The sequence below is a fragment of the Mauremys reevesii genome, linkage group 14 (genome assembly GCF_016161935.1).
Source record: "Mauremys reevesii isolate NIE-2019 linkage group 14, ASM1616193v1, whole genome shotgun sequence".
Classification (NCBI taxonomy): Eukaryota; Metazoa; Chordata; order Testudines; family Geoemydidae; genus Mauremys; species Mauremys reevesii.
The window spans coordinates 43,298,215-43,308,443 of NC_052636.1; the positions used below are offsets into that span (position 1 = coordinate 43,298,215).

Below are 10,229 nucleotides of genomic sequence, written 5' to 3' on the forward strand. Positions count from 1 at the left end.
CGCCCCCGTGCCCCTGCTAGGGAAGGCTGCTGTATGGTGTCTCCATGGCTGCACTGTCAGTGACGCAGGTTTCTCTGTCCCATTGTTCAAGGGGCATCCTACTAGATAAAATTGAGCAAGAAATGCTTCCCAGGGGTTTTTAGGACTGGAATTGCTATTTTCAACAGCCATTGCCATTTTTTTTCTAGTTTTCTTTGTTTAAAAGGAAGACAGTGATATTGCACTGGCAAATTCCCCATAGAAACAAAGAATAATAAAGGCACCTCAACTTTTCCTCATTTATGGAGGACAGTCTGATAATATGGATCCAGATCTCCTCCAATCACACAAGCTGAAAATTGTTCCACTTTACTGCAGCTCTGTAACCATGCGGGAACCAGTCCTGTCTGTGTTCTGTGCACATCCAAAATTCCTGCTGAATGACCCGCCCTGGGAGCAAGTTACCAGTGACCCAGGGCTGGGGCGGAAGGAGGGTGCAGGTGCGGGGGGGAGCCCAGGGCTGGGGCAGCAGAGGGTGTGTGTGGGGGGGAGCACTGGTGGGGAAGGGGGAGCCCAGAGCTAGGGCAGCATGGGGTGTGTGTGGAGGAGAGCCCAGGGCTGGGGCAGCAGGGGGGTGCAGGTGGGGGGAGGCCAGAGCTGGGGCGGCAGGGGGTGCGGGTGGGGAGGACAGAGCCCAGGGCTCGGGCAGCAAGGTGTATGCGGGGGAGCCCAGGGCTGGGGTGGGGGCAGCCAAATTTTTTTTTCCTGGGGGTGGCGAAAAACCTAGAGCCGGCCCTGCCTCCACCCACCGTGAGGTAGGCAGGAGCGGATCATTATTATCCCTACTCGAAAGAGGGAGAAGCTAAGGCTGAGAAAGGAGAATTGACTTGTCTTAGGTCACACAGCCAGTCAGTGGCAGAGTTGGGAATAGGACCCAAGAGCCCTGATTTTCAATATACCTGCCCCTGGAAATTTCCACTACATGCATCCGACGAAGTGGGGATTCACCCACGAAAGCTGCAAAACATCTGCTAGTCTATAAGGTGCCACAGGACTCTTTGCTGCTTTTACAAACTAACCATCAGATCTTGAATTTCAGACATTGAATGACCTGAATAAAGTGCTCTCAGATGAGCGCCAGACCAACAACAGTGCACAGGAATTATTCAGCAAGTATTTGAGGAGAACTGCAATGTTAGAGAGAATCATGAACTACTCAGAGACAATTAATGCAGAGAACAGCAAAATTCATCAAACACAGAACTGGTTCTGACTTATTTACTTCGTCTTAAAAGAGACCAACAAGGACCTGAGTCTCCTCCCTGTCAATAACCCCCTGCTCAGCCAATCAGGGTAGAGACTGAGGACGGGAGGCTGAGGGTTCTCACCAGAGAGCCCAAAGGATGGCCCAGGTCACTGGTGGGGATCACTGCCCGAGCACTATTTTAGCCCCACATTTTTGGGTGGACTTCCCACAGTGGGAGCTGCAGAGCACTCCCCTGCAACAGATGGGTCATTCTGAACAGGTTTCAAACCTCCAGGAGGCTCTTACCTTCTAAACAGGGACGGCTGTTTTCTAGTAAAATCACTAAGAGGGAAGGAGAAAACTCGAAAGAGGTTCCTCCTGGCGCTCAGGTCCGTGAACCCGAATACTCTCTCTGTCCTCACAGAAAGACCTGGAGAAGGAGACTTGCTGAAGCAAAGCCACAGGGGTCTCTGAGGTTTCCCTGGCCCCTCGCCCCTGTCCTGCCTGGCTGATGTCAGCATCTCTCTGTGAGGTCACCACCTCCCCACCACCTTGGACCAATAGGCTGAGGTCCTGCAAAAGGCCTTTGTGATGTCACTGCCACACCCCTCCCTTGCTGTGCCAATGTCCTGCCCCTGGCCAGGCACTTTGCAGGTTTGAGCTACTCCCTGTGGATCACCCCACTCAAGGAGCGTTCGTTCTAGGCAGCAAGCCGGCTAGACAGGGAAACATCAGATACAGCTCCCACTGCTATACTCAGTTTTTTAGAAATTAGTCAACTTTCTGGCCAGAAGAGACCATTAGAGCATCTAATCTGACCCCCTGCATATCACAGGCCTCCTGTATGACACAAGAGCTACTTTTGGGGCAAACACATTCCAGAAAGGCATCTAGTCTTCATGAAATGACATCAAGAGATGGAGAATCCACCACTTTCCTTGGTAGCTTGTTCCTGGGATGAATCATCCTGACTGTTGAATATTTGTGCCTTAGTTGTAATACAAATTTGTCTGTTTTCATCTTCCAGCCATTGTGTCTTGTTATTCCTTTCTCTGCTAGATTAAAGAGCCCTTTAATACCCAATCTTTTCTCTCCATTAAGGCACTTCAACACTTCAATGAAGTCACCTTTCAATCTTCTTTTGATAAGCTAAACAGGTTGAGCTCTTTCAATAGCTCACTAGAAGGCATTTTTCTTCGGTCCTCAGAACCTTTGGTAGCTCTTTGCTGCCCCAGTTCCAATTTCACAACATCTTTTTCAAACGAGGACACCAAAATTGGAGGCAGTATTCCAGTATCAGTCTCACTGATGCCGTGTCACCTCCTGTGACATTATTGACATAATCTATAACTGTATAGATCACCATTGCGACCACTGTTCTATATTTGCAGCCAATATGGTAGAAAGGTTGTCGTGTAAGGGGTCTATGGAGAGGTTCTGATTGGCTGATTATAATGATGCTATCTCTAGATGTGTATCATTTTTGTAGTTGACGTTATGAATATTGGCTCTATGCTGTCCGTATTTCAAACTTGTGCTCTGCTTCTGGGGAATACCCCAGATAAGTTGGTGTCAGTTCTGCCTCGCCTGCTTGATGGCCCATTAAGGACCATCAGCTCTACAATCGACCCATTGAGAGAAGGCAGATACGCCTTGTGACTCAGCAAGGTCTGCAGGGACCTGCCTATGGAGAGAACTCTAAGGTTTTTCTGTGCCACGTGCTGGATAGAGTGTCCTTGGGACAAAGAAAGCAAAGACCACATGGCAAGAGGCTATAAAAGGCTGATGCCTCGTCTCCATCTTATTTTCAGTCCTGCTTCATGTCTCCGGAGGGACTTTGCTACAAACTGAAGCTCTGTACAAAGGACTGAATGACCCATCCCAGCTGTGGATGGACTCCAGAGACTTGATTTGAACCTGCAGTTTATTCCATCACTGCTACAAGCCTGAACTAAGAACTTTGCCATCACTGTGTGTAATTAATTCCTTTAAAAATTTTAACTCTCATCTATATTTCTTTCTTTTTATGAATAAACCTTTATATTTTAGATGTTGTAAGGGAAAATCCAGTGTTATCCAAGGCCTTGTAGGCCCAGGCCTCATGTCAGGCTGCCAGGGCCGGACAGACAAGCCAAGCAGGGGGGGCACCGAGGAGACAGTGGAAAGTCCTAACCGTCCCCGACTGAAAAACAATTTTGTAATATCCCCTACTGTCAACACGTAACCGCACAGAACAGATAAGTAATAACAGGAAAAGCCTAATATGGAAGAAATTTACTCCTACTCCAATCAGCATTAACTTTGCAATATTTTTTTAGCAAAATAATAAGGAAATTATGTATGTAACTTGCATATTACGATTGTGGTTTTAAGCTTTATAAGGCTGTCTGTAACCAGCTTCAGGGAGGCCGTTTCCATAACGGTTCTCCCCTGCGTGCTTCTAATCAATAAAAGGCCTCAGGCTGATCTGACTGAAAACACAACACATGGATCAATTTTTCCATAACAACGCTAAAGGATTTGCAAGAGCGTGATTTGTGGGTAAGATCTGACTCATCTATTGACCTGCATCTGGGGCTTGGTCAGGAGCGGGGCTGGTGGTGATACAAGGGAACTGGAATAGCTGAGGGAATTGCTTGTATGACGCCCGATTGGCCAATGGGGTGAAACCAAAGTCCTCTCTGCATGGCTGCTGTGACGTGCTTTAATAGTAAAGGACACTCAGCCTCAGGCTCTGACTGCCCTGCTCCAAGCAATTTGTCCTGAATTGATACTCTCAATAGCGTCCTGCCAGTGGTCGCATCGTTACAGGGGTCGTCCGGGGTTACAGCTGGGAACTCTCCGAAGCTCAGGATGCGCTTCCTCAGGTAGGGGAAGTATGTAACCCATACACCTCCAGGGTGTGGTGGGGTGTCCCAGCTAGTGGCACCGAGATCACTTAGAGGAAGCAATAAAACATGTCTTCTATACAGCCTTCGCTAACAGCCGGGTGGCTTTTAGTTCATGCTGTAGAGGCCCACACACTATCCTCCAGAGGTCACCGGTTAAATCCCGCCCACCACCACGTCACCAACCTGGATCTGTCAGAATAACAGAGGCAGCTGCCACCCCAAGGAGAGAGCTGCCATGTCACGCCCGGCTGAGAAGAGGTACCAAGCAGTGAGTTGACACCCTTCAGAGCTTCCTGTGATAAACTGTGAACTTAGGACAATAGGGGGGTGGTAAGAAGTGTTGCCCTCAGAGTGGCCTGGGTCAGAGCCCATGGGAGGCCCTGGGCTCCCCCCCCATGCCATCTGCTGCATCCTTCCCCCCAAAAGAGCCAAACCCCTGACCAAGAGGCAAGATCCCCATAAGCAAAGGCCATCACGAGGCATCTGTCTTTGAAAGTTTGCAGAGGATGCAGGAGCAGAAAGGGGAGAGAGGATGAGGGTGGCTCTTGGGAAGAGGGAGCCTTATGGGAATCTCTTGTTTACCGCCATCAACCCAATGATCAGATCATTGATGCCTAGAATCTTCCCTGACATGTTGTAATTGATTGGATCTAGGTTTTAAAATGGGTACCACATTTGCAGACAGAGAAATGTCAGGGAGTTGAGTGGAAGGCCATTGCAAGCTCAGCTAATTAGGCAATGTGGCTTATGCCCCATCTAACAAGCTCCTTAAACAATAGCTCCCAGTTTTCATTCACATTGTTCTGTTTAGTGTTTTTCTCCAAAACACTTTTACTAAACCTTTGGGTCAGCTTTGGAAAGTTAGCCCTTTCAGTGCACCAAATATAAATATTGCTGGTGGGGACTGCCCTCTATTGGTCACAAGAACGGCCATACTGGATCAGACCAATGGTCCAGCCAGCCCAGAATCCTGTCCTCCCACAGTGGCCAATGCCAGGTGCCCACAAGGGAATCGACAGAACAGGGAATCATCAAGCAATCCATCCCATCGCCCATTCCCAGCTTCCAGCAAACAGAGGCTGGGGACACCTCAAGAGCATGGTTTTGTATCCCTGCCCATCCTGGCTAATAGCCAAGGATGGACCTTTCCATCATCAACTTATCTAGTTCTTTGATGGACCCTGTTATAGTCTTGGCCCTCACAGCATCCTCTGGCAAAGTTTCCCCAGGTTGACTGTGTGTTGGGTGAAGAAATAGTTCCTTTGGTTTGTTTTAAACCTGCTGTCTATTCCTTTCATCAGGTGACCCCAGTTCTTGTGTTATGAGGAGTAAATAGCACTTCCTTACAGAGGCAGACTAACACGGCTACCCCTCTGATACTTCCTTATTTACTTTCTCCAAACCCATCATCATTTTATAGACTTCTATCCTAGCCCCCACTTAGTCATCTCTTTTCCAAGCCGAAAACTCCCCTCAGTCTTATTAATCTCACCTCATATGGAAGCTGTTCCATACCCCAATCATTTTGGTTGCCCTTTTCCGTACCTTTCCCAATTCCGATATATCTTTTTGAGATGGGGGACCAGCTACAGTATCCAAGATGTGGGCATACCACAGATTTATACACAGGCAATATTATATTTGTGTCTCACTAGCCATCCCTTTCCTAAGGACTTCCCAACATTTTGTTGGCTTTTTTGACTGCCGATGCACATTGAGTAGATGTTTTCAGAGAAATATCCACAGTGACTCCAAGATCTCTTTCTTAAGTTGTAAGAGCTAATTTAGACCCCGTCAGTTTAGATGTAGAATTGAGATCATGTTTTCCCATGTGCATTACTTTGCATTGATCCACATTGAATGTCATCTGCCTTTTTGCTGCCCAGTCACTCCGTTTTGGGAGATCCCTTTGTCACACTTTGCACTCTCTTTTGGACGTAACTAATTTGAGTTGGTTTGTATCATCTGCAAATGATGCCACCTCACTGTTTACCCCTTTTTCCAGATCACTCAGGAGTATGTTGAGCAGTGCTGGTCCCAGTACAGACCCAGGGGGACACCACTATTTACCTCTCTCCATTCTCAAAATCAGATCCTTTCTTTCTTGCCTTTGAACCAGTTATTTATCCCAGAGAGGACCTTCCATCTTATCCTATTTTGCTTCAGAACCTTTGGGGAGAGACCTTGTCAAAGGTTTTCTGAAAATCTAAGTATACTATATCCATGGGATCACCTTTATCCACATGCTTGTTGACTCCCTCAAAGAATTATAGTAGTTTCGTGAGGCATGATTTTCCTTTACAAAAACCATGTTCATTCTTCCCCAATGTAAGCGGGGGCAGACTCACCCGGTGGCACCTCCTGCCGGTCGTCTTGGGAATTAGCTCTCCAGCCGTCAGAGCGCCCTCTGCAGGCCGGTGATCTGCCTTACCACAGCTGGCCCCCTGTCCCTCCCAGGACCCTGGAGCCCCTTTTACCCTGGCAGTACCCCCTGGCAGTACCCCCCCAGTTCCGGGTCTCCCCCTCCCAGGGGAACCCCCACCCACTATCCCCACTTCACCTCAGTCTTGGCTACTGCCCAGTCTCCCTTCACTGGGGCAGACTGCAGTATGAGCCACTCATCACAGGCAAAGGGGTTTGGACCTGCCGCCTCTGCTTCCCGCTGGGCTGCCCCATTGCAGCCCTGCACCTATTCAGCCTATAGTCAGGCCTGCAGCCTAGGGCTTTCCCAGCCAGAGCTCCCAGCTCCTCTGGCCCTTCCCCATCCCTGCTCCCACTCTAGGTGTCTTGCTTAGGTCCCTGCAGCCAGGCCCTTCTCTCACTACAAGCAGAGAGAGACTGACTGGGCTCCTGGCTCTCAGCCTCTTCTAGGGGCCAGCTGGGCTTGACTGGGGCATGGCCACAGCTGAGCCTGCTTCCTCCAATCAGCCCAGGCTCCTTGCCCCAGCCCCAACCCTCTCCTGGGCTGCTTCAAGCCCCGCAGGGCAGGAGCAGGTAACCACCCGCTACACCCAGCAAATTCCCTTCACCGATGGGTCTAATCATTGGGCTCTACAATTCCACCCAATGTGCCTAGTACTGACATTAGCCTTAGTGGCCTGTAATTGCCAGCTGCGTCTCTGGAGCCTTTTTTCATACACTGCTCCAGCCAGGGACTAAAGGCCGCCCCAGACTTTCCCTTTCTCCCTTCTGGGAAATCAAGTTCAAGTTCTACAAGCAGCTAAAGAAGCCTCAACCCTGCATCTGAATTAATGTCACATTTCTCACTGCCCGACTCAAACAAATGTCATTTCAATCCCAGGTGAGTCCACTTCAGTCATTCCTCAGCCCGATTCCTTCCCCCTCCTGCCTTCGCTTAGGGCATTGCGCCACCCTGTGGGCATTTCATGTCCCTCCTCAGTTTCACATACAGACACAATTTCCTTTGCTGTTCAACGAACAGCAAAACCTTTCTGTGTCTCTAGTCTGAGCCAGGGCATTCAATTCCATTGAAACCTTTGCTCCTGCAATGGCAACGGTCAGACAGAGGGGACGTGACCCCCTTCGGCCCTGAGAGTGAAATACTCACTCTCCTCTTTCTTCAAGCTGCTGCTGTTAGTCCATAAAACATGTACTATGGAATAAAAAGCTCAGTTTACTCCAGGGTGAGGAAAGAAAGGAGCCACCAACTCCCCAAAAAATCTTTGTGCCCCAGAGAGAACCTGCCCCTGCTATTGGAATCACTGATGTGCTTCAGCTACAATGGGGAAAGCATCTGCTCTCATGGGGGTATAGCTCAGTGGTAGAGTGTTTGACTGCAGTTCAAGTGGTCCTTGCTTCAAATCCAAGTGCCCTCTAATAAGCCTCTCCTTATTCTTTTATTTTTTTTAAAAAAGGGAAAATATTTTGATTTCCATTCTCCATTATGTTCAGGAGCTCCACTATACGGGGATGCTTGAAATGAATGTAACACTTAACATTTCACTGTCCAAATGCATAAAAACCTAGCAAACCTGCCCATCAGCTGAAATCAGTTCCAATCCTCTAAGTGTCTAGTTTATGTTTTCATCAATTAAACAAAGGGATCATAGGAATGTACATTTGCAGATCCCTCCTCTCCAGGGCTGTGCTGTGCAGAAGAACAAGAACCATATCCAGTTGGGGTTCAGGAGTCTGACGAGCAAAGGCCACTTGGTGCGGGCTAAAGTCACCAGCACTTTGGCTCCTTCCCATTCAACCAGCAGCTGGGCCCCAGGACAAGGCATGAGAAGAAGACAGTGGCTGTGAGCAGGAAAATAGCCACCAAGAAGCTGGCTAAAGCTGTCAAGATCCCCAGGGAGGTCACCATGCCCATGTCTAGAATGTACTGACTGCAGCAGGGACCAAAAAGGCAGAGAAAAGCCCTCAAAAGTTCTAAGTTGCCAAGCCCCAGAAGGTGATCAAAATCCTACCTAAAATCAAGACAGGATAAGGCTAAGGTCATCTCCAAAGCCAGGGCTAAGAAGGTAACACTGAGAAAGAAGTGGAGAGATTTCCATTGGGATGACTCCTGCTCCCCAATGGCTCTGTTATGAATCACCATGGACCATGCTGTGTTTTGTGTAACACCTGCCAGGTGAGTGATGCACTGACAGGGCAGCTGCCCATGAGCTCATTCTCTTCGATCTGCTTCTGTTGTTATTTCAGAGCCAGCACGAGCAGGAGTGTGTCCCTGTCACTTCACCAGCTGTAGAACAGGCTCTGTCTGCAGCCCAGCTCTGATTAATCCCACTTGTTAATGTATTCCTACTGCGATACTTTCCCAGTTCTCTGCCTCATTCGAATATTCCGGTCAGAGACTGAACATGGGGAGGGATGGACTAATTTGTGTGACATTCGGTAAGTTGCCGTCGTACGTGATTGAAACCTCTGCTGGAGGTGGGCAGGAGCCTGTTACACACATAAAATAGCTAAGCTTGACCAAACTACCTGCTACACATTCAAACATTCCTGTACACACACAATAGAAATTGGGGCTCTGAGAAATGGCAACTTTCCTTTAACACAGATCATTGTTTTCTGTACTTCCAGAGGCACTGAAGTAGCAGCTGTTTAAAGGTAATGTGCTTTTATTTCATGATCAGCAGCAGAGCCTCTGTCAATTTACCACCCGTAGAGCTGATTGTTTCTAACTGCAGGGTTAGCCAGACCATTCAGTAACATTATCGCTCTGTTTACAAAGCCTTTGGTTAGTGACGAATCATGAGACTTATCCCTTCCTGCTGTAATTCCACTGACTCCAGTGTCTCTTTCTCCATTTCTGGTTCCAAGAAAATAAATTAAAACAACCACCAGAACTAACATGCTGTGGGAAAGTGGAAATGATTCAAATAATTCAATTTCTTCTGTATCTTGTGTGTGTCTATCTGCTTTGTGTGTGTGTAACCGACCAGTGGGGCTTTTTGTTTGCTCCTGGCAGGTGCAACCATGTCAGATTTGTCTGTGGGGAGGGGCCAGAGAAAACAGACACCCTGGCCTTCCAGCTTGGGGTTAGGCAAAGGAACAACAACCCTGTCCCATAAAAAACAAAAAATGTTACAGAAACAGTGGTACGAACAGGGCTAGAGAAACTGGTAAATAATCACAAGACCCAGGCTTGAAGTAATCAGAAACACAGAATTCAAAAAGCAAAGCTCAGGGGATATTTGGGGTTTATTCTCTGAGCTTAGCCATGTGCTATAGCACAGGGAGCACTTTTGGAAGTCTCCCATCCCACAACTGGGGAAAAGGAAAAGGATTCTTAGGTTCTAGCACTGATTGAAGGAGGATGGTGATAGGGAATAAGGGAATCCCTCTGACTTACCCTAACTACATCTGTTGTTACAATGGGTGAAATGACTTCTTTTCCCTATCCCTGCCCTGTTCCTGCTCTTTGTTATAGTTCAATATAGTTCAAGTGTGGAAAATGATCATAAAAATATCTGTTCCCCAGCACAACCTGCAGCAACATCAGAACAACTGGGAATGAAACAATTTGTTCCCCAAGGGAGAACTCGATGACTAACAATGCTGTGAAATGGGGGAAAAGTATAACCGTGATGCTCAGGGTTTGTTTAGACTAGGGAAAGTGATGGAGTTTAGGTCAGGTCAAGGGG

At 48.1% G+C, this 10,229-nt stretch overlaps 1 non-coding gene across 1 annotated transcript; it reads left to right on the forward strand.

Annotated features, from left to right (window-relative positions):
* The first annotated feature begins 7,880 nt into the window (after positions 1 to 7,880).
* TRNAC-GCA lies at positions 7,881 to 7,952 on the forward strand. The gene has a single exon. It is a non-coding gene; the product is annotated as a tRNA-Cys (tRNA).
* Positions 7,953 to 10,229: the final 2,277 nt, after the last annotated feature.